This window comes from Phacochoerus africanus, chromosome 3 (assembly GCF_016906955.1).
Source record: "Phacochoerus africanus isolate WHEZ1 chromosome 3, ROS_Pafr_v1, whole genome shotgun sequence".
In the NCBI taxonomy this organism is placed as follows: domain Eukaryota; kingdom Metazoa; phylum Chordata; class Mammalia; order Artiodactyla; family Suidae; genus Phacochoerus; species Phacochoerus africanus.
Window position 1 is genome coordinate 157,775,774 of NC_062546.1, and position 25,272 is coordinate 157,801,045.

The 25,272-nt window shown below is 33.7% G+C and overlaps 1 protein-coding gene and 1 non-coding gene across 3 annotated transcripts in view; one reads left to right on the forward strand and one right to left on the reverse strand.

Annotated features, from left to right (window-relative positions):
* CALCRL (calcitonin receptor like receptor) overlaps positions 1-25,272 on the reverse strand; it is a 94,003-nt gene that overhangs the window by 55,185 nt on the left and 13,546 nt on the right. Inside the window, exon 2 of one of the 2 annotated variants that reach the window (XM_047773036.1) lies at positions 19,528-19,595. The exons of the other annotated variant lie outside the window; for it this stretch is intronic. The gene's annotated coding sequence lies outside the window, so the exon portion shown is untranslated. The remainder of the gene's footprint in view (positions 1-19,527; positions 19,596-25,272) is intronic. 2 annotated transcript variants of the gene reach the window in all.
* LOC125123838 (U5 spliceosomal RNA) lies at positions 1,454-1,565 on the forward strand. Its single transcript, XR_007134207.1, has one exon. It is a non-coding gene; the product is annotated as a U5 spliceosomal RNA (small nuclear RNA).

The window sequence follows — 25,272 nt, forward strand, 5'->3', positions numbered from 1 at the left end:
GATGGAAAAAACAAAAGCAAAACAGTAAAATCGAAGTTATTAGATAGAGTATATGGAAATAGCAGGGAGCTATTAGGTGGAGATAATATGGTACAAAGATATAAAATGTAAATAGCTTAAGGAGAAAGAAAGAAAAGCTTGCAGCAGTTCTTAGTCACGTTTATTTTGTTTAAAACAATTAACATTTAATACATATATAGATATACATAATACAAAACAAATAATTTATAATTAATTAAGTAGAAAGTATTATTTATGTTTTAAATTATAAATGCTGCTTTTTAGTATAAAATAGAACAGATACAGAGGTACTAGCAACTGGGCTTTATCACTTCATTTTTACTGTTAAAACTTAATTCTGGACTACGTCATCACCATCCCCAGCCAGAAAAAAAAATATATATATGTTAATATGTTTGTTTGTGACAAAGAAACAGAAACAATAATAGAGCAACTAAAATGATTTTTAAGCTCAAAAATAATTAATTCTGTAAAATTACATATATTTTGATTTAGCTCTTACTCTCTTATGAGTTACTTGTAAGAAACCATGTACTTTAAAAAATTGGAAATAAATATATTAAGTAATGAAGATGTTTTGAATATCCATTCATAATTCAAACACATTTTCTGATAAATATCTTCATCATGAAGAAAATCTTAGGGGGATTTTGCTTCTGCATGATTGCAGGTATAATTGATTTAAAAAAAAAAAGGAGGAGGAGGAAAAGAAGAAAAGAAGAGGAAGTATTGAGGATCCTAACATTATTTGTTAGCCTCGTTGTGCATACCTACGGTCTTTTAAAATAATCATTGCTTATAACACTGAGATTGATATTTAAAATAAGCAACCAATAAGGTTTGAAAAAAGATGTGGCTTGGTCCTTTTTTGCATTCTGTGTTTGTGTGTGTGTGGGGGGGGAGACGGAGAGGGAGAGAAAGAGAGGGAAAGATCTAAAACTAGAAGACAGAAGAACAGGACTTCCTTATTTCCTACTCAGGGAAGGAGTGATGGAATCCACATCATTAAATATACACAGTAACTACTTAACTGGAAACTCTTTTAGTCAAATAATAGCAAAATTCTCCAAAAAATAGAGCTATTTTGTGTAATAATGCTAATGATGATTTATGAAGGAGCTAATGGAAGGGCATTAATGGAGGAGCTTTATGAAGGGCATATGGAAGTTCCCAGACTAGGGGTCCAATCGGAGCTGTAGCCACTGGCCTACACCAGAGTCACAGCAACATGGGATCTGAGCCACGTCTGCAACCTACGCCACAGCTCACGGCAACGCCAGATCCTTAACCCACTGAGGAAGGCCAGGGATCGAACCCACAACCTCATGGTTCCTAGTTGAATTCGTTAACCACTGCACCACGATGGGAACTCCTCATCAATCTTTTAATGAATAAACAAATGAAATAAATATCCATCACAAAATATTTATCTGTACTCTGGTTTCTCTTCATATCATATAAATCTTTTGCTTTTTACTAAAGATCTCCGTGGAGAGGAACAGTTCTGAGTAAAAATCTTAAAAAAGGACAGAATGAACTTCTTTGCAGAGCAGATACTGACTCACAGACTTTGAAAAACTTATGGTCTCCAAAGGAGACAGTTTGGGGGGTGGGGGGATGTGCTGGGATTGTGGGATGGAAATTCTATAAAATTGGATTGTGATGATCATTATACAACTATAAATGTAATAAATTCATTGAGTAATAAAAAACAAAATATTTGTCTGTAGTTACAGTAATTAACTTTTTTTTAATAATTTAAAAAGACTGATCACAGCAAAGTTCATGTGTAGGAAGTGTGAATGCAGTTAAGATGGTTTGTTTCATCCATTTGTCAAATATGGAAAAGTTTTCTCATACTTTTGAAGAAAATTTTAAAAAGTTGGTGGGTGATAATATCATGGCAATCAAAATGGGAAAGTTGTGAACATTTTCAAAAGAACTATTTCTTTTAATTCTAAACAATGCATATTTTAAACTTTAGTAGTTTGTTTTGCCTGTTAATCCTAGAAATTTGTGATGAATTTTATATTCCAAGAGAAAAAAATACGAACTTAAAAGTAAAAGAATGAGAACTCTTGGCAGAAGGTGAGAGCTGAGTGAGATATAAATATATACTCCTCCATAGTAAAATTTTCTTTAGTGTTAAGCATGTATTTTGGTAAAATGCTGCCTTTTTAAAAATTCCAATAGCATCAGGTTGAGCACAAAAAAACCCAGGGTTTTAATTTTGCCAAACCTGGGAATCACAAAGGAAAAGGAGTGAAGGCTGGTTCTAATAACAACAGATGTGACCTAAGGCTTCTTGTACGTAGTTTCTTAAGGTTACTAATAGTCCTACCTCTGTATGTTGTCTTGCTATCTGTCACTAAACAAGCTCTATATAATTTGAGCAAAACCACTTCTCTTTGGTAGTATCAGTTTTTTTTAAATCTGTACAATAAGGGTATTGGACTAGATTCTTCAGTCCTTTTTTGTTCTTTATATTGTTCTGAAGGGAAAATATTAATTATTACATGTAAGACATATATATTAATGCAAATATATTAAATATTGAAGGCCAAACTAAAATAAAATTTCCCCCATGAATTTATTTCAGATACACATGCAAAAAAAAATCAGTTTACAAAATAATGCTATTTTGATATTTATTTATATACTTAGAAAACTTACTTTGGGATTTTGTTTTTTAGCTATAGTGAGTTATTTTTCTTTTTTTCTTTCTCCTCCCAATGCCTTAATAAATAAGGTAACACTTTTAATAAGCACGACAGTATATTTTAAAGTTTATTTAAAACATTAATAAGAAATAGACTCTAGAAATAAAACTCAAAGATGTCTAATGTGATATAACATTATATTACATAATTATTTGTCTTTCTCTTAAAAAAGTAGGATGATACAGAAGCCCAAATACCTGCTAAAGGACATGAATGAATTTACTATAACCTTGCACTAGAATTTTTATTCTGTACAAATGAAAATTAAAAAAACTCCCTTCTGCAGCTGGTTTTGTTTTTGCTCACGTGATAATCTAGAACAGAGTTAAAATTTTATTATAATTCATATACAAATCCTCCTATCTCATAAAAGCTACCAAGAATATTTTAGTGAATTAAGTAATTTAATCACTGTATAGCTTAGTAAAATGATTATACTCCAGTGATAGCTAATGAATAGCTGAGCAAGGGGAAAAAAAAAAGACTTACAAATGCATCTTTTTTCTTTAATGTTTTTATTCTCTTTTCTCTTCCTTCATGATCTATATAGTTTGTAATTAAAACAACATTTTGTGGAAATATAGAACTTGTTTTCTCCTAAAAATTATGTAGCATTTACATTTTGAAAAAGGACAGATAAATTAATTCAGAGCACATAAAATATTTACAATTACTATTGGTTAAAGGTCTAAAGTCTTTTTCCTTCTTCCGTTTTGATATCCTCCCCAGTTTTCTCCCAGGACTGTAGCAGTCTCTGTGAGCTCTTTGTAAAAGGAATGTTTTACATGTGAATGCCTTTAATTGACTCTGTTTACCAAATAATGATGGATAATAGCCTTGAAATCCCTGGGAAAGTGTTTACAACTCTAAAGTCCTTTTTTTCCCCCTTCCCCTCCTTTGGATGAGCTTTTCAATTTATTTGTTTTGAGTTAGGAAATAACCTTAGTAGGGTGTCAGTATTTTCCTCTGGACCAACAAAGGAGATATTATTGTGATCTAAGCATCAGAGAGAGAGGGAGAGAGAGAGAGAGAGAGACCGTTCCAAATGGGGAAGGAACCAGTGAAAAATTTTTTTTAAAGACGGGGAAGAAGCGTGAATATCAAATAGCCACAGTATTTACATCTCAGATTTTTTTTTTTAACGGCCACACCCACAGCATTTGGAAGTTTCCGGCCAGGAATTGAACTGAGCTGCAGCTGTGACCTAGGCCACAGCTGCCACAGTACTATTCTTTAACCCACTGTGCCAAGCCAGGGACAGAACTGGGGCTGCCTCCAAAGCAACGTGAGCTTTTGCAGTCAGATTCTTAACCCACTGTCCCACAGTGGGAACAACTACCTCTCAGAATTTTTAATTTAAAGGGATTCAAACATTCATTCTACTTTCCTTGACATTGTGTATTATTATACATGATTACTGTCAATTGTTATATTTTAAAACTTTTAAGGTGATTGCCATCTATCTGATGGCTTTTCTACCATAATTGTTATACTTTTTACCAGTTAATTAAAATTTAACTTTTGGCCCTCCCATATGAAGAAAGCAAGAGATTATTGTAGGATTATAATATAATTTAAGACACAGTTATTCAAATACCAAAAGGACAAATATAGGTTTGGGGCAGACTAAGCGTCCAGCAAATAACGGAAATTATTCTTCCCTTCAGCAATTCTGATAGAAAAACTCCCCAAAGTAATTGTTATTGGCCTGACCTTGAAATAGTCTTTACTCAAGCTCAAACTTCTGTGTTGGCAGAACCAGGGCTAACACAAAAAAATATGATTTATGTCTCAATAGATATAAAATACCAGAGAGGGCAACCAAGAATTGCTTTGTTCACATTTATTTGTTGGGGGAAGTGAGAAGGATTATTTTTATGGAGTTAGTCACTGATTGAGTCTGTACTTCATTGAGCTCTGGTATAAATAGACATTATATATCTATGTAACTTAGGCAAATTATTTTACCTTTCTAACCTTGATATCTGCATAAAATGGGAATATTATATTCTATTTAGGGCTGATGTGTTAGTAGATAGTCAGCTAACATTTTCTGTCACATTAGTAAACACAATAAATGTGAGTTATTATGATGCAAATTTATTATTGGATATCTAATTTTTTTTTGTCTTTTTGCCATTTCTTGGGCCGCTCCCACGGCATGTGGAGGTTCCCAGGCTAGGGGTTCAATCGGAGCTGTAGCGGCCGGCCTACACCAGAGCCACAGCAACATGGGATCCGAGCTGTGTCTGCAACCCACACCACAGCTCCCAGCAACGCTGGATCGTTAACCCACTGAGCAAGGGCAGGGACTGAACCCACAACCTCATGGTTCCTAGTCGGATTTGTTAACCACTGCGCCACGAGGGGAACTCCCTGGATATCTAATTTTCACATAGCAGGAAGCATGGGAAGAACCATACCTAAATAGAGACATCAGCATAGCAAATACTTCATTTATGCAAAAATTTCATTAGTGGGAAGAAAGTTTTCTATCATGTTTTATTAAGGTGCAAGTATGGAAATATGCTAATTGACTTGCCAATACCTAGATACAGAAACTCTAGCATCCAGAACTCTGAAAAAAATTAATTTGTTTTCCATGCCTTAGTCTGTGATTTTTTTTTTTTTATGGTACCACTAGCAGACTAATACAGTTGAGTTGAGTTAGCTCTCAGAACTTGACTCTAAATAAAACCTGAAGAGAAATTTCCAAGAATTTTATAAAGGTATTTTAAGAATTATCTCATTTTAAACATTTTCTTTTTGAGAAATAGGCCATTTCATTTATTAAAAATTAAAACAAAGAAATATATTTTCATTTGCTAAAGTGCTATTATTTAAAGATAACATTTATTGCATGTGATGTAAAATTAAAATGCATTAAAAGGGCCTTTTTTAGATAAATCTACCTCTAAAGGATCTATGCCATCTGCCTGAAGACATTATGAAGATGAATAGCATAATATTAAGCCAGTAAACATAGCAGTTTAAAAAAATACTAAGATTAATAACTATTCATTCAGCAGCCACAGGCTAATCTTTTTGGAAGCAGAGATTGGATCACATGCCAACTTAACCTCTGTTCACCCACTAATCATTGAAACTTCAGTTGCTACTGTCACACTGAACTACATATTCCTGATAGAAATTACTTTAAAAATTTATAAAATGAAATAGATGCTAGCATTTCTAAAAGAGCCATCAAATTAGGAGCATTAACCATTTTCATGCAGTTCTTAATGTTATTCAAATCTGTTGATATATCATATATTTAAAATTTTGTATCTTTGCCAGATGATTTTGAGAAAAGTTTCTGCCTTTTGTGTCAAGAATCAATCTGATTAAAAGAATCATGCAATGAATCAATTCTTGAAAAGAACAAAGATCTTTCATGAGATTATGACATACTGTTAACAATGCATATCTTGGGAAAATAATTTCTTTATTGAACTGCTGTTTTTTCAAAGTGTAAAAATGACATTCTAGTGAAACTGGTTGAAGGTATAGCTCAAGTAGGCTAATGGTCATAATTATATTTCTGCTTTTGAAATTTTTTTAAAAGAAAAAAATTAGACCAATAGGGAGAGGTAACTGTCCATATGGTGAAGATCATTGTAGAGCATGATGCTTTGCCAAGTTTCATCTATTTGCCAAGAGCCACAAATAAAGCTAGGGAAGGCCAAAAAAAAAATGTTTTTTAATCTGTTAAAAGGTTACATTGAAACCAAACCAAATATGAATTTTTTTTTAACCTTTTTACAGTTGCATGAGCAACATATGGAAGTTCCCAGGCTAGGGGTCAAATCAGGGCTGTAGGTGAGGCCTACACCACAGCAGCAGAAGTGCCAGATCTGAGCCACAGCTTGCAGCAACACCGGATCCTTAACCCACTGACTGAGGCCAGGGATTGAACCTGAATACTCGTGGAGGCTACGTCGAGTCCTTTTCCTACTGAGCCACAATGGGAACTCCCAGATGTGAATTCTTATCAAATACTGGCAGGAGGAAACAAAATCATTAAGGGCCTTATATGACTTGATTTGCACTAAACTTGGTAGGAAATAACATGAATTTATGTTTCAGGAGTATATGTATTTGCATGGTATTTTGAGTGAAAAGAAAGAATTTTGAAATTGTGTACGTGTAAGGGGTATTAGAAGCAGAGGTGGGGAAAGGCGAGTGTTCAGAAAGGAAGCTGAGAGAAAGATAATTTCTAGTATCCACTCTTGGATTATTTATATATAAATACATTAACAATACATGTCTAGAATTTTATTTTTAAGTAGACTTAACAGAATACTGAGTGTTTTGCATCGGTTTTAAGAAGGGATTAAAGAGTTCAAAGCCATTTGAAAATTTCCTCTAAATACGCTAAAGGGAGTCACTTAATGCTGACTTAAGAATTTACATGTTACTTTTCTTAGGTGGAACTTCCTAAGTATGATAGATGAATCCTTGATGTTACACAGATCAGTAGCAGGACCTCCCATGTGGAAATAGCTATATTCATTTTTTTCCCATCTTAAAATAACTTTGTTAGGAAAAATCACATACTGTCTTATTGCCAGGTGACTCATATAAAAGCCCAAGTTACCTTAAATCAGATAGGTAATCCCATAGTTCACTTACTATTTTGATAAATTCAAACACTTTGAAACCTATCTTGGCTCCATACTGGTTAAATATTTATCTTAATAATTATATCTAAATAAACTTTCCTATAGTTATCCTGTGAATTGAAATCTTGTTAGGTTCCAGAAGCCTCTGGATATCAAGTCATATTAGCAATAGCCCCCAGTGTTCTAATTTTATCTGTACCTGAGAACATGGGACCTCCAGAATCCTGCAAAGTTCTATGTGACTCCTGAAATCTCCTAAGAAATGCTTCACATGCCAGCCTGTTTAGGAGGGCTAACATACAGCCTTCTTTCTCTAGCACTCTGATTTCTTTTTTCTATGCCCTCCACCCTTAGAATCACTGGAAGTGACCTTATTCTTGATATTCTTACTGCTTCATCCTGAAATGATAACACAAGGGCACTAATCTCCTGATGCTCTCAAAGTCTTCAACTCTTGGGGCCAGAGTCCTGCTTGTTTTGTGCAGAATTGTTGGAAAAGAGTCTTTTACTTTACCCTCATCTGTGTTGCCACCAGGGCTCCAAGACAGCACAATACCTGTCCAGAGTTTGACTAATACACTCTTGAAAATGTTTCTTTCATCTTTAGCTCCCTAGCAGCTACAATCAGTTCATGCCCAGTAAAGCATAATGCCATGCCACTCTCCGAGCCTTTATGCTCTCATCATAGGTTAGGTCCCATAAAACAAAACAAAACAACCTCCTCTTTCTTCAGCAACATTCAGAGCTCCTTTGCATATTATTTTAAGTATATAGATACTGGTAAGAGGAGAGGAGGAAGTGGGGAAAAGGAGAGGTATTTAGAGCAATCATCCCATCCTTGTTCCACTAACTGATAAAAAGGAGAATAGAAATTGACAGAGATTTCTTGATTAGGATTCAGAAATCTATCAGCAGAAGATCAAAAGTAGATAGTAGGAAATAAATTATTATAAACCAAGGCATAATTTGGTGTTATCGACAACTGATATCAGAATGGTAGGATAATTTAAATAGTAATAGCTACCATGTATTGGGTGTTGACTGTGTGATAAACACTGTTCCAGCCACTGTAAGAATGCTACCATGTTCAATTCTAAGAGTAAAAAATTATTACACTCTCCCTTTTATTTCTCCAGATCAGAACACTCAAAGTCATCTCCCTATTTAAGTGAGAAGCTCGGATTCCAGCTGGTGACTTTGATTTCTAAACTTCTTAACCAGAATTTCCTCTGGGCCCAAATTTCATTCCCCCAAATAGTCACTGGCCATGCAGATATCTATCAGCAGTATTTTAAAGTTTATATGAAGCACAGGCTCTCCCATAGAGTAAAATCATCACTGAAAGACCAATGTTTATGGAGCAACTCCTTAGTATATGCCCACCATCATGCTAGATCCTGGAGGGAATATATTAAAATAAATAATCCTCACCATTCTTTTATATTCAGTTTTGGTTCTTTGCTTATATTAAGAGTATTAAAATATACTTCAGGAAAAAAAAAATGGACCATTAGAAGATTGAATATAGGACTTATTAAAACTCTGTGCCCAGAAATGTTACCAAAGATTTCCAAGCAATAGAGTTGTAATAGAGGGAATAAAAATGATAATTTACATTATAATATTTTTTTAATGGCTGCACCTGCAGCATATGGAAGTTCCTAGGCCAGAGCTAATCTGAGTTGCAGCTGTGACCAGCACCACAGCCATGGCAACACCAGGTCATTTAAATCACTGTGCTGTGCTGAGGATCAAACCTATATGGCAGTAGGATTCTTAAGTCACTGTGCTACAGCAGGTACTTCCACATTACAATATTTAGATGGTACTTATAAGAGAAAACATAGCTCTTCCTTGTTCACTACTAAAAATTTGTAAAGATGCATTTAGCCTTCAAAGAAAATAAGGGATAATGATAGACATTAATAATAGAGTGTAAGGGAAGAATTGTTCTGGCTACAAAGATATACCTTTCCAAGCCAGTCACGACAACATGTGAACCAAATAATATAGTCTTATTCCTTTTAATTTATCTTTGTAAACACACTCCTTTTTCTTCATTTTTCATTCTATGCATTTTTTTTCTCAGAACACATTTGAATTTCAATTATGGTTTAAGTTATATGTTTGTATGTATGTTGGTAGGTATTCATATATATTTTCCACCAAATACTCTATAAGATACCATGTCAAATTGGAGATGTTATGAAAGCTTATGATACCATTTTCCCTCATAAAGAAAACACAGAAACTATCTTAAAAGGATATTATTGGGGAATATGCTTATGGTTGGGCTGAAGGATAAGCCCAAAGGTCTGCGATGATTCAGAAAACATATTCTTGTGATAGTAAAATTCATTCTAAAGTATTTTGTGATTTTATGTGTACAGGTGCATTAGGGTTTCCAGTGAGAGGCAGTCTTTGTGTCATGGCACTGTTCTGGATTCTTTATAAAACACCCAAAGGCTTTGGAAAAAATTGAGAGTAAATAGGGAATAATAAACTTTTTCATGACATACTGTAACTAAGATTCGCACACTCTATAAACTGGAGCCCCAAATGATTTGGAGTTATTAATTATATAGTAAATGTAAAAAACAAGTTTACTCAATTATGTGAGATTATAAAAAATAATAAATTCGGCATGGCCATATTTTTTTCTTTATAGATAGCAGCCCTCTTGCTTAAAGCCTAGTTAACAATAGCCAAATTTGATTTAAAAATGTGGATATACCCAATGAGGTAATTTTTAACAATGGCAATTGATAGTTATTGGTTACTCAAAGTTCTCTTACTTAAGCCAATCTTTGGTGTAGACAAAAGATTTGACAGAGAGGTGTTGAACTTTCACCTGAAGGTTTTGGTGGCTATAAAACAGCCAGTAAGAGTACCTGTAAAGGCTCTCAAGTTATTATTGCCAGGTCTATTTGCCAGGTTCATTGAATCGTAGCTTTCTTTTCCTTTAAATCCAGTGTCTGTTTCTCATTGTCAGGCATGCTTTAGATTCATCATATTAAAAGCTACAATAATCTCTATTGCGTTTCCTTTGTCTTATATCTACAGCCATCTGAGAGAGGAAAAACTTTTAGCCACAGCAGGAACTTCCAGTAAAATACAGTAAATGACTGTGTTTTCCTTATGTGCCACACCCTTTCCTCTTCCTAGGTCTTGGGTACTTCTCCACGACATTAGGTAGAAATGTACTCACTTGAACAGGATTCAGTAACTGTAAATGTGTGTTTTTTATTTGTTTGTAATAACTAGTAGGGATACAAATAATATATCATTAAATATATTAGCAGGACTCTACATTAATGGAACAAGCTACAAAGTGAAAAGGCTTGCCCATCTGGCCATTTATAAGTATGTTGTGACTGATGGAATAACACAGACAGAAAATTAGATAATCTTGGAAAGTTATAAAAAAGGACAGTTTAGGAAGAACTGGCTTGAAGTCAAAAACTAGCACATTTATAACCATAACTGGTATAAATGAATTGTGGTATAGCATGATTGATCATTTTATTTTGTTGTGTTTCATGTCAGGGTCTGCATAATTTGGAAAGAGGGAAAATTGTATCAAAATTGATCTATTCCATAAAAAGATAACACTTGCTTTGAAAGGAAGCTTAAGGAAGGCCTGGCAGATAAGATGGAAGACAAATGAAACAATAATAAATTATCTAAGTAAAACAGACAAGTTTTGATGTAGGGAGAGGGAGGTGCTTTTATTAAAAATGTGGGGTTTTCCTACAGAGGGAAATCCACACCCCACTGACTATTAGAATTAATCTGGAGTCTAATGGACTTTGACTGAGATTTGGCTGAGGGATCTGATTCTTAATCATAACTTTGAGTCTGTCTCACTAAACAAGCTTTTCAAATGTGATTTAAAAAAAAAAACCTTTTGAGATATTCAGATATCAAGTACTCTCTATTCAACTGATTGATTTTTTAATGGGTCAGTGCATCTTGGAAAAAGACTGGAATTTCCCATATCTAATGATAATCTCTTGTGTTTTTGCACATATATAAAAATATTATCAAAAATAAAACTTCAATATCAAAAAGTAAGCTATTTTCTAATAACCATAAGTTACAGATATAAATTATTACACATAGAATTATGAGCTACAGCTGCAAAGGACATTTCTTAATCTCCTTATAATTTATTATCCTTAATAAAAGAGAAGCCCTTTTGGTATCTTCTAGACCACTGCTTGCAGCTTGCAACACTCTATATTTATTTTCTTACTAATAGCACTAAGAGCTCATTTCCATATGATGTATGTAGTATCTCATCACCTTATTCCAAAACCAGTTTATCCTCTGTAAGTAAGTCAAGATTATGAGGTTAGTGGGATGGACCAGGAGTTTGGGGTTAGTAGGTACAAACTATTATATTTAAAATGGATAAGCAATGAGGTCCTACTCTATAGCACAGGGAGCTTATATCCCATCTCTTGGGATAGAACACGATGGAAGATAATATGAGAAAAAGAATATATAATATGAGAAAAAGAATATATACATATACATATATATGTATATAGGTATGTATGACTGGGTCACTTTGCTGTACAGCAGAGATTGGCACAACACTGTAAATCAAATATACTTTAATAAAAAAGAATATGAGGTTAGTTGTTTTGTTTACAAATGCATGGTACTATGAAAGATATTGTAACTCATCATATTTTCATGATAAAAATGTTATATGCATATTTTAATAAACTTATTTTAAGTGTACTCTTCATGGAAGAGGGAATGCAAAGATGAATTAAACATGCCAATCTAGTGCAGTGTTCTAGCGCAGAAAAGTTAGAACTTTTCTGTTGACACTATCTCTAAAATAATTTTTAAAAACTTCAGCCATTTAAGCTAATAGTCATTTGCAGCATGGAATTTGGGGCACATTTTAAATGTTGACAATTTAAACTATAACTACAATATCATTCTTTTAAATGACATCAATGAAATATAAATGCAACAACAATTTAATACCTATACAATCATTTATAGATCAATGAATGTTCTCTTGACAGTTGGAAATTTACTTTATTTCTTAATGTCCTTAACATCATATTACACTACACTATCCACCTTCCCCCAATAGAATTTTGTTCTATTAAAAAATATTTGTATTTTCAAAGTCTTTTAAGTGGCCTTGAAAGAGAACCAGGAAATTGCATAATATAGAAACAGAAGGAATAAAAACAGAGTGGAACTAAAAAGCTGGAGGAAGGTAGAAAAAGGTCACTGAGTGAGCAGGTGACATTTAAAAACTATAATGTTGCAATATCTTCCTTTTCCTTAGAAGTTTTTGCATAGCTACAGTGCAAACCTCTCCTAATCTTTTCCTAGGAAATTTTTTAATGAAGTCTCTGCTCAAAATCTTTTATGCAACAAAACATGTACCTAGGTTGAAAAAAATTTATAAAAGCTTCCTGTGTAAACGTCTGTCAATGAATGTTTTAAAAATCTTTCCTGGTGGCATTCCCATTACAATTTTTTTTTAGGGAAAAATACTGCAAATAATGATGATGATGATAATAGTAGCTAACACATTTGGAAGGCTTACTAAATTCAAAGCTGTGATCTAAGCACTAAATTCTTCTCCCTCTACTTCTATCTACCAGTTCATATACAGAGTGGCCACAAAGTCCGGAAACACTAATGATACATAACAGATGATTTGCTAATTTATATTATAATACATGAAAAAGTAATAATGACATTTTCAGAATTTATGATCACATTATTAAAAACATATAAGGTAGGTACTGTTTATTCCAGGTTTACCTAAGGGGAAATTGAGGCAGAAATAGGTTTATTAACTTCACCAAGTGATTTTAAAAAATGATTGATTCAAGATTTGAACCAGACAGTGTTTGTATGTCTCTAGAGTTTATACTCTAGATCAAAATATAATCCATTTGTTACAGATTTTGGTACATAATTTTCAAACACAGAAAGTAAAAATTGTATTGGAAGTACATCATTAATGTGATGAAGAAGGTGGTGAGTTCATGTGTCATTTTGAAGAAGGCTCGGCAAACATCAGTGTATCCATTGCCCCTGTCCCCTTGTTTATGGCCCAGGTGATGTTACACCTTGCAAAAATGCTTTGTATTAAGACTCAGAAAGGTGAAATAATGTGCACGCGTGTGCGTGCATGCGTGCATGTGTGTGTGTGTGTGTAGAAGTAAAAGGAGGGCTACGAAAGAAAAAGTTTAAAAAGAAAAACTAGCCTGAAGCTTAGACCTTAGGAATTTTCTATGGAAGATCAGCTTTAGGATAGAGTTCAAATGAAGTTTAAGGATCTGGAAATTTATTTCTGTTAAATAAGCTGTTTCTGCCTACTCCTTAGGGGAATGCATACCCCAGTTTGTAGATCACTGGTCTAAGCTATAAGACATATTAAATGAAGAAATTCTATTCTACCCAAAATAAAAATACATTTGAGAACTAGTATGCTGGGCAATGTAGTCAGAAAAATGAATCAGATAAATTGTAATGCAAATGTGAAAAGGAACAAATGATAAATAAATAAATATATGAAAGTTTATATCTCCACTATATATAACATGGTTCCCCTTCAAGTTCAATGACAACTTATTTTTACCTATTAAATTAAATATTAAATAATTGTCATAATTAACAAATTATCATAATTAAATAGTTGTTATCATTAACATTGGTACCAGAATTCCTCTTATGGAAAAACTTTTTGTTTTTGGTAAAATACATAAAAAATAACATGGAGTAGAGCAGCCAAATGGCCATAAATGTTAGCAGTTGCTCAAATATAAGAAAGAAAAAAAAAAATCTCCACTCCATTAATCAAGGTTTGAAAATGTATTATTTTCACTCCTAGAGGAAAAGTAGGAAAATGACTGATAAAGAGGAAGAGAGGGGATCCAGAAAGGAGAGAGGCTGAAAATAGATAAGGTATTGGAAGGACCAAGTGACATTTTAAACATATTGATGTCTACTGTTTGTTTTGAAATTGCTTACATTGCTAGTATGTTAATCATTCCTGAGTCTTTTATATGCAAATCTTCAGTGAAGTCTACTATGCTCAAAAGCAATTAATGTGTACTGAATTTTATGAAGGTCAAAGAAAAGACTATTTCAGGGATCAATACAAAGTAGAACAGCTTTATGCACTATAATAGAGTTCGATTAAAAGTAAGTTAGCAAGGAGGTTTCAGAGAAGTATATTTATAAAGAATACCACCATTTATAGGATGCATAATAAAACAGAAAACTCTTGGAGATTAGAAAGAATACTAATAGAATTTTGGCACTGAAGATAAGACCCTCAAGTTACTGGATCAATAATCGTACTGAGTTATTGAGGTGATGTGTTATATTTAGGTTCATGCTTTATTTTGCATGAGAGTTATGTAAGTTAACATAAATGACAAGTACATAGAGCAAATGTTCATCGTCAGTTGTGCTAAACAAATTTTGTTGAATCCAAAATATTTATTTGAATGATTTTTATTAGCAACAAGACTTATTACACATAAAAATGTTTATGTAGGTGTTTTTTGGACATTCTAACTATTAAGAAATTGTATCTTTCTACTCTTAAAAAATTACATTTAAAAATATATGTTGTATGTTTTCATACCTACTTTTTAAACAGGTCATTAATAATGTCTCCTAGAATAATTATGTCTCCTAGTTTACCTGTTTTTAAAACTGAGCAATAAGACAGTGTGCTATAAAATTTTCTAAGGATGGTAAAACAATCTCAAATTAAATTGATCCATAAACATAGTTTAAACACTAAAGATATAATTTCAGGGAGTATTGTGGAATAATTTGTAAATTACTTACTGAGTTTACAAACACTAGAAGATGTACTACAAAGAAGCTTAAAAAACTCTTCACATATTCTTCTCTAATGTAGCTCAGGGACAAGAAACAAGGAAGTGACAAATTAAAGGACAAAAGAGAGAATGTAAAATGTACCTCAGAGACAAAAACAAAACCATGAGCCAATGACTAGGAAGAGTTAGAATTAGGAATCTTCTTGTTTATTTAGAACAACTTTTTTTTCTTTTTTTTTCTCTCAGTTTTAGTTTAATTTGCTATTTTACAGATGGGGCAGCCAAACTCCAGTCTATTTATGTGCTGAGCATAAGTCAAAAGCTTAGCCGGAAGGAGAGATTGCTACACACCAGGCTGGTCCTCAGTGGTAGGTCTTTCATATGACACATCAGTGTCCTCCTTGCTCCTTGTGTCCCCTCCTCTGACCATATGAGATGTAGTTACCTAATCACCGACAACTTGGAGATTTATATGCTATGGTCTTAGATTAGAGAAAACTAACACACTTATAGAATTCCTCTTTTTTTGAAACAAACAAACAAACAAAAAAAACAAATCATAAACACAAAATGAAATACAGGGTCTTGAAAGAGACTTCCTCAAGTGAAAGTCCTAGGGTTTAAGTTTCATTAATTTAATGAAAAGCCTCATATTCCCCTCAAATTAATCTTGATTTAGTTTTCACTTTTCTAACCAACCTGACTCATTCCTGATTCTCTGAACTATTTATATTGTTTGATGAAAAAACTTTCATCATGCTCTATGTGAAAGTCTTATCTAACCTTTAAGAACCAGGCACTCTTCCTGCATGGAGAGCATTTTGAAGAAAATATACAATTATTTTATGGACATAAAATGATCTTTTATAAATAAAGACATTTTTACTAATATACAAAACTAAAATGTATCAAGATGCTTAATTTTCCCCTAAATAATATATAAAGGTAATGCTATCAAGATAATAAATAATCTTAAATTTCAATTAAACAAGAAACAACAATAAGACAAATGGGCCCTATAATCCAAAATAATTTTGTTAAAATAATTTAGTAAGTAGAACAATTTTTTTACATTTCAAATCAGTAATAGAAATGATGAATTATTTAATAAAAAGTGTTAAAACTGTCCATCAATTTTGGGAAAAAAAATATATCCGAGGTTCAGTTTCAGTTGGATTAAGATTTACATGTGAAAATGGACCTATTAAATGATTATGAATGTAAAAGTTAATATTTTTACTAACTTGGAGTGGAAGAGAATTTTCAGGAAGAGTACGAAACTCTAGATAACTAGAAACTGATCCAAACTTTGAAAACAAACTTATGGTTATCAAAGGGGACAGGTTGGGAGTGGGGATGGACTAAGGGTTTGGGATTGGCATATGCACACTGTGGTATGGAATGATTCATCAATGGGGACCTGCTATATAGCACAGGGAACTCTACCCAGTATTCTGTGATAATCTATATGGGAAAAGATTTTGAGAAAGAATGGATGTGTGTATATGCATAACCAAATCACTTTGTCTAACAGCAGAAATTATCACAACATTGTAAATCAACTATACTTCAATAAAACTTTAAAAATGGAAAAATAAAAGATATGTGAATGAAAAAGAAAATAGAAACATATCCTTCTATTGCCAAAATTCAATCTAGCCAGATATGTTTTCCTTATATTTTCCTCTTTCTCACCTCTTAACCATCTGTCAAGCTGTCAAGTTTCAGAGTCTACTGAATGATTGTGTAAATAAAGCAAGGCAGAAATATTCTGAGTTAGAGGAACTGAGCTATTACAAATCATGTTAGTTGATACAGAGAACTTCAGATGTTATTTTATTTCCAGCTCCTATCTTAATTCAGAGTGGTTACAGTCAGAGGCTTCAGAATCTCAGAGCTAGATGGGACCTGAAAGTTTCAAAGTGTAACCTGCTCATTTTACAGATTTAAAAGGTGGGGGAGTGCCCATTGCGGCTCAGCGGGTTACTAAACTGACAAGTGTCCATGAGGATGCAGGTTCCATCCCTGGCCTTGATCAGTGGGTTAAGGATCCTGCATTGCTGTGAGCTGTGGTATAGGCTGCAGAAGCCACTCAGATCCCGTGTTGCTCTGTAGGCCATTGTCTGCGGCTCTGATGACCCCAGCCTGGGAACTTACATATGCTGCAGGTGCAGCCCTAATAATAATAATAATAATAATAATAATAATAATAATAAAAAGGTGAGAGTTCAAGAGAGTTTAGTGATTTGCCTCATATCCCCCAGCAGTGGTAGATGAGCTAAGAATAGGAGTTTCATGTACCAAGTCTCAGTTCTATGCTTCTTTTATTAGGTTAAAATTAAACCACATGTGAGTCTAACTAATATAGAAACCTGAATACTGGTTCCTCAGATATATATCTATAGATATATATATATTTTTGGCCACCCTACATCATATGGAGCTTCCCAGGCCAGGGATCAGATCCAAGCCTCAGCTGCATCAACATCTAGATTCTAACCCACTGTGCTGTGCCGGGATCAAACCTGCATCTCAGCTCTCCCAAGACTCTGCCGATTCCTTTGTACAGGAGCTCCTCTCAGCTATATTTTTAAATTTCTCTAGAGATCATTTTTCATCCTATTTCTTTCTAGAATTTAAATACATATATACACGAAACTCTACTTGTTAGAAATAAAAATTTAAAAATTACCGTTAGCCTACTAACATCTCATGAAAAATCTTACCAGTATGCTTCAAGTCAGAGATCAATTTAATGAATAGAAGGCAGTTTAAATTAGGACCTTTCATTTTCAAGCTATTTCCAATTTATCCCCTTCAAACCATCCAATATACATGAGAATTCATAACTTGGAAAGACACTTAAAAAAATAGTGTGCAATCCTCTTAAATTCCACATGAAGATGACGGGTATTCACAAATAGTGGAAGTTAAAATCAGTTTTAGCCTAGTAAGTGAATCTCCTTCCATTTTATGCTTTTTTATGTCTTCAATAAGCAAAATCAGGGCTTTATAAAAATTGATCTGGCACCACTTCACATAAAAAAATTTCAGGAAGAAAAATCCAGCTGTCAGATATAAGTAGGCATTTTGAGCATTCAATCCTTGCTCTAAGGAACAGTGAGTCATATAAGATGTAATGTGCAAAGGAAGCTGACACATAAAAGGACAGAACAACAATGATGAGTTCCCAAAGACATGGCTGTGGGACAAAGAATAATTATAGAGGTCCTATTTTTGGGCCCAGCAGAATGACTTGGGAATTTAAAACTCAGAAGAAGGAATTAAATCACTTGGCTTTGAATTTAAGATAAAATAATTCAGTAGCCTCCATTTTTCATTAACTGCATTATAGTTTACTAAGATGATACATGATTGAATTGTTAAATACTTTGCAGTCTAAAAATAAGTGAGGACAGGAAAGCTACTTTAATTTTGTCAGGAAGGAGGATATGAGGTGTAATAATTACATAATTAATATCTGATATGGAACTGTAATACTAAATATAAATCAGGAGACACATCTCTCTGTAGCAGTAATCTTTTTGGAAGCACCAGTGCCCCTGAAGCTTGAAATTAATGCCCAGGATTGAAATTGAAACTGTTTGCCAGAAGAGTTCTAAAAATAGTATAGAGAGCAACTTAAATGTTCAATTCAGCTCACCACCCCCCATTTTCTTGTTCCCTTATTTATAAATGATATACTCTTATGTCCAAATTATGGGAAAGTTTTGCAGCTATTTATCAGAATATAACATAATGGTGACTATGTGAATCAGAAAACAAAACTCTACAGAGGGAAAGAATTCAGTTCAAAAGAGCAACCTAGACCTATTATTTTTTACATTAAACATAATATGTTTTCTAAATGTGTGTATGTAAAAACATATATAGGTATAATAACATTAGCCACAGACATTATATATGTGTGTATTTTATGTGTGATGATTGTGGTTAATATTACAAAATTACTAATATTAATAAATCTATTAAGATCCAGTCAAATTAATACTTCCAGTCCTCTGACCAAGGGGAAAATAAAAAATCATGAGGGATAAATTCATACCCAAAGGTCTCAAGGAAATGACTTTAAAAGTTATCTGAAAGTTATCCATAAATCCACATTTTTCAGTATTTCATTAGGTTGCCTTTCAAAAGCTTTCCATGATTCAGAATTTATTTGGATTTATATTATGTATCATTTTGTGAAATCTTTTGTATGATTATTAACATGTTCATATTATCCTCAACTTCATTGGAAATCCAACATACTACTTTTATTAAGTCATGAATGTTCTTTTGTAATATATTCATATTCAGTACCTGAAAGTAGGGCCATCCATAGTTTTGACAGGTGGTAGCACAAGTGGTTGGTGTATCATCGTAGGACCCTGGATGACAAGAGAACATTCCTGTGAATTTGGTAATATTATTAGTCTCTAGTGGGATTTTATAGACCTTAAACTTATGTGCTAGTGTGGTTTTTGTAAATCACTAATGTATATATTTTAAGTGTTTCAGTTAAAAAGAAGTTGGGAGGAGTTGTATCAGGCACATTTAGGTTGCCAACATGCTAATGTGAAAGTAATCAACAACTTTGTTCTTAGAACTTATGTCTTAAGAATGAAGATTTCAAGGAGCATGAGCATGGAGGATGGTTTCTGTTGTTCAAGACCTTAGCACTAGCAAGAGGTGGATGCCCTGAATATTCAGGAGAATGATGTTGTTCCTAGAAGAAAGGATGACTTGGTCAACTGGTTCTGAGAAGGAATGACATCTCTGGTTCAGAGTACATAAAGATCTTGGACAACTGATCAAAGTGGAGGGAATCAGGGAACACAGATCTTGACAAAGAGGAAGACAGAGGCTAGATCATGTCAGTAATGAGAGTTAGCCTCCTTAAACATAGGGTATCACTAACAAGTGAGTTTTATCCACTGTTAAAAGAGTTTAAGCAAGCAAAAAGTCTCCAGACTCAAACTAATGTTAAAAGCAAGATATAGCTAGTTTACCTTGCCTTGCATTTACACAGTACTATCTGGACCTGTAGAATTTCAAAAATGTCAAATTTGCATTTGAGGATTGTTTAGCTCCATTAGCTCATATTGTGATTGAGAAGCTTTGATTAAACTTGCTCTTATGAATCACTGATTTGCTGTGTCTTCTAACAATAATTTCTGAATTATCGTCAAGGATTTCTATGAAGTCACTAGGGATCTTTACATGAAAACCTGAAAGCATTAAGAAAGCTATGCTGGAGTTGCTATTGTGGCTCACCAATAATGAACCAGACTAATATCCATGAGGACATGGGTTCAATCCCCGGCCTCACTCAGTGGATTAAGCATCTGGCATTGCGGTGAGCTATGGTGTAGGTTGCAGATGCGGCTTGGATGCAGCATTTCTGTGGCTATGACGTAGATTGGCAGCTCAAACTCCAATTTGACTCCTAGACCCCTAGCCTGGGAATGTCCATATACCACTGATGTGGCCCTAAAAAAAAAAATAAATAAATAAGGCTTATGTTAAAAGCAGTTTCTGTAATTGAATCTTTTTTTATAAATAAAAAAAAGTTTTGAATTACTTTGTAAATTTGCATTGTAAGTTTTTATACCTTCACATATTTTAATAATTTATTATATATTATAAACTGTCTAGTATATGTTGCAATTAAGATCATGATGTGTCATATTGAAGAGATTGTATTAAAGAGATGTGTATTTTTACATCAACAAACACACCGAACACATTTAGAATCTGGATTTTTCTAAAAGCTATTTTAGAATAAATAAACTCTTGTCAGTCTCAGGCTTTGCTAGCATTCATATGGAATTCACAAAGTTCAAAGTTGAAATTTACTTTGAATATTTTCCCAACTTGCTAGAAAATGCCACTAGAAATAGACATGAGCATAGGGCATTTTTGTTCTATTTTTTTTCTGCATGGTTCTAGAAATTTCATTTTTCACCTCAGCTGAAAATGCTGTGAAAGAATCTTTCCACCCTTTTGGTGATAGGGAATAAGTAGAAAACAAATATGTCTGAGATTATGTCTGGCTATCAGAAGATTTATTGATGAGTTAGTTTTGGTTTGTATATGCATTGGACATATTAATAAAATATCATGTATATGTCAGCATGGTCTTCCACTTTCCTCTGAAAGTGGATTATCTGTAGTACCAAATAAGATTATCTGTAGTACCAAAAAATAGATTAATGTCCAAGAGGAGAAGATATAAAGAGAAAATATTTTAAAGCCTTAAGGAAAGTGATAGAGATACCTAGAGAAAACTCAAAAGAAAGCTAATTTTGTGCAAGTAACACTACTGGCTAAAGTGATTAAACAATGAAATCCAGGAGTTTCTGTCATGGCACAGCAGAAACAAATCCGACTAGGAGCAATAAGGTTGCAGGTTCGATCCCTGGCCTCGCTCAGTGGGTTAAGGATCCAGCGTTGCCGTGAACTGTGGTGTAGGTCACAGACTTGGTTGGAGCCTGTGTGGCTGTGGTATAGGCCAGCAGCTGTAGCTCTGATTTGACTCCTAGCCTAGGAACCTTGATATGTCATGGGTGTGGCCCTAAAAAGCAAAAAAAAAAAAAAAAAAAATCCAAATCAACTAAACCTTAAAAACACAGAAAATAAATATATTACATAAGAGTACTGGATAAACTTTCTTGATGTAATGCCGTCGTAGTGAAGTACAACAATCAAAATAAAAGAAAAAAATGCAAACGTAAGGAGAAATCAGAATCTTGAAGAAACATATTAGTTAAATTCAGCTACTAGGTATAAAAGCAATCAAGTAGAATTACATAAAAGACCCTAACTCCAGTGCTTTCTATGATATTTTTATGTATAAGAAGTAATTTTTACAACAGTAGTCATTATCTCTTTCAGGAGACTTTTAAGCTCCACAAATGATTTAAAATATTCAAAATATTATAAAGAACACACAATATAGGTCATTATACATTTGTCCTAACTCATAGAATGCACAGTACTAACAGTGAATCCTGCTGTATTTTGGGTGGGCATGATGTATCAATATAGAATCATCAGTTGTAGCAAATGTACTACTTTTGGTGGGAGTTGTTAATAACAGGGAGGATGGGGACTGGAGCTACATGGAAAATCTTTAACCTTCTACTCAATTTTTATATGAATCTAAAACTGCTCTAAAAATAGTCTATTTTTCAAAAAGGACACATGTATCTGAATGGAATTATTTATTTTCTTCCTCTTTATTTTTAACGATGAGGATTTCCTGCTGTGGCACAGCAGGTTAAGGATCCAGAGTTGTCTCTGCAACAGCACAGTGTTGCTGCAGCTGGGTTGTAGGTTGGAGCTGTGGCTCAGATTCAATTTCTGGCCCAGGAATTCCATATGCTGTGAGTGCAGGAAAAAAAAAAAGAATTTTGATGGGGTTTTTGAATAAAAGGATAAAAGGAAATGGAGACTTTGGATGTGATTCTAGGTCTTATCAATCTGCAGTTCTTGTTCATGTTGAGAAATGCCATTCATACATTACCAGTTTTAAAAGCAATAGAACAATCTTTCTTTTCCCTAGACCACCTAACCAAAAATAATTAGTCCTTTTCTTAAATAATTATATGCAAAAAGTGGTCTAACTGTAATTCTACAATAAGTCACTGTTACCCAATTAGAAACAAATGTTTCAGAGGAAAATTTTAATTTGTTTTACATATAAATTTGCTGTGATTCACAATCATGGCAATGCAAATTAAAACCACAATGAGATATTATGTTACACCCGCCAGACTGGCAAAAATTACAAAGTTTGACAGTAATACAATGTATTAGAAAGGATGTGGTGCAATGGAAACCTCACACACTGTTGGTGGGGGTATAAATTTGTAGGAGTACTTTGAATTGCTAAAATCCCGAAATGCCACTGGTAAATATATTCCCTAAAGAAACTCAAACACATGTGTACCAGGAAATATGTTTTAAAAATATATTCATTGTTTCATTGTTTGTAACAGCAAAATGGTAGAAGAAATTTGAATGTCCCTCAGCAGGGGACATTGCAGCAGAGAAAAGAAACAACCATAATTATACACATTAACACTGATGCATCTCCAGAACATAAGGCTGAATGAAAGAAGCTTATCTCCAAAGACTAAATTCATATATTCACAAGGATTATACTTTTATAAAAGTAAAAATAAAAACAGAAAACTAAACAGTCATTGCCTAGAAATACGTATACATATACAGATCTATATATGTATATATTCAAGGCAAAAAAATAAAGCAAGAGAATGACTAGCACAAGTTTAGGCTAATGGTTTACTTCTAGGGGGCATTATGTGTGATATAATCAAGGAGGAACATGATGGACAAGATGGATTCTAGATATACAGGCATCTATTTATTTAAAGAGTATATTTCAGGAGTTCCCGTCGTGGCGCAGTGGTTAACGAATCTGACTAGGAACCATGAGGTTGCGGGTTCAGTCCCTGCCCTTGCTCAGTGGGTTAACGATCTGGCGTTGCCGTGAGCTGTGGTGTAGGTTGCAGATGCGGCTCAGATCCTGCGTTGCTGTGGCTCTGGCGTAGGTCGGTGGCTATAGCTCCGATTCGACCCCTAGCCTGGGAACCTCCATATGCCGCAGGAGCGGCCCAAAGAAATAGCAAAAAGACAAAAAAATAAAAAAATAAAAAAAATAAAGAGTATATTTCAATAATCTTTTATATGCACGAAAACTTTAAAGTATAGAAAGCTTTCATAGGACAGTGTGCAGAGTATGTATGATTCCTTACCTTGGAATCATGTACTTGTTGTGGCTCTACAGATCAAAATATATATAATGCAGTGCATTTCAGATAGGTTTGGAAGATCAGATGGGATATGGAGATGGCTCACATGTTACTGATCCAATTTTAAAGTTTACTTCCCTTTGTCAGAATATTGTTAAGATTAGACCCCTTTTAAGATTTTGCAGGTATATGCACAATTTAAACACTTTGACAAATATGATTTAGGTGTCTGAATTCTATTTGATTTTATGTTCATTTCTTAGTTATATGGAGGGAATTTTTAAACACCAATGATGAACAACTTGTGAATCAATGTATATGTGTGTGTGTGTGTGTGTGTGTGTGTGTGTGTGTGTGTGTGTGTATTTACCCCTGAGTCCAGAGAAAAAGGAAAGGGTCAGTAAAGTTGTATTTTGGATTATTACCAAGTTCCTAAGACTTTGAATTAAAAGTTCAATGATATGGAACTTTGAACTTAAAAGTTCAAAGATATGGTTCAGATATGGAAAATGTGCCCCTCAAAGCACAAAACTATTAATTCTCGAAGCCAGAGTTAAAAGGGAAAGCAAAATATGTCTTGTTATTTATATGTGGTTCAAGGTGAATTTGTACTTATTATTTCATTGCTTAGAGAATCATTTGATTTAAACATGTGCCATGTTTACTCTTATTTTGTTATTGTAAATTTGAACCTAATCATGTTATCATCTCTTAGTCTCACAATATCCAGAGTTCAGCAGGACATAGGGCTCATTTAAGCATCATCTCCCTCTGTACGGTGAGCCATCCCAGATTGTTTTGGTAGGTTTGGAAGGAACCAAGAGATTTGCAACGAACCAAACAAGTTTGGCTATTTTAAATGTGGTATGATTAATGTAGCCCAATTTCAGGGCTACCTCCTAGACAGACTAAGATTTCCTAGTAGGTTAGGTGCCATGAACTCTCCATATGTTAGAGTAGAGTCATTATCTTGACCAGTTGGGCCCAAGTCTTAGAACAAGTTTACACCTAAGAGGTGAGATTTGCTTTCACAACTTTTTCATAAACACTCTTCACCTCTTATCAGAAAGAATAACACAACATTCAAGCTCATTCCTCAAAGAAAAGAGCAGATCAGTGTTTTTCCTAACCAAACTGTTAGACCAGGTAGCTGGAAGGCATTTATTTGTACACTAACTCTGTGTCTGTATCCATGCATTCAAAGCATCTCTACATCTTAACTGATGCAGTTCAGTGCTAGATTTTTATTTCCTAACCTTTCTGGCAAATAAAATGTCATACTGAACCA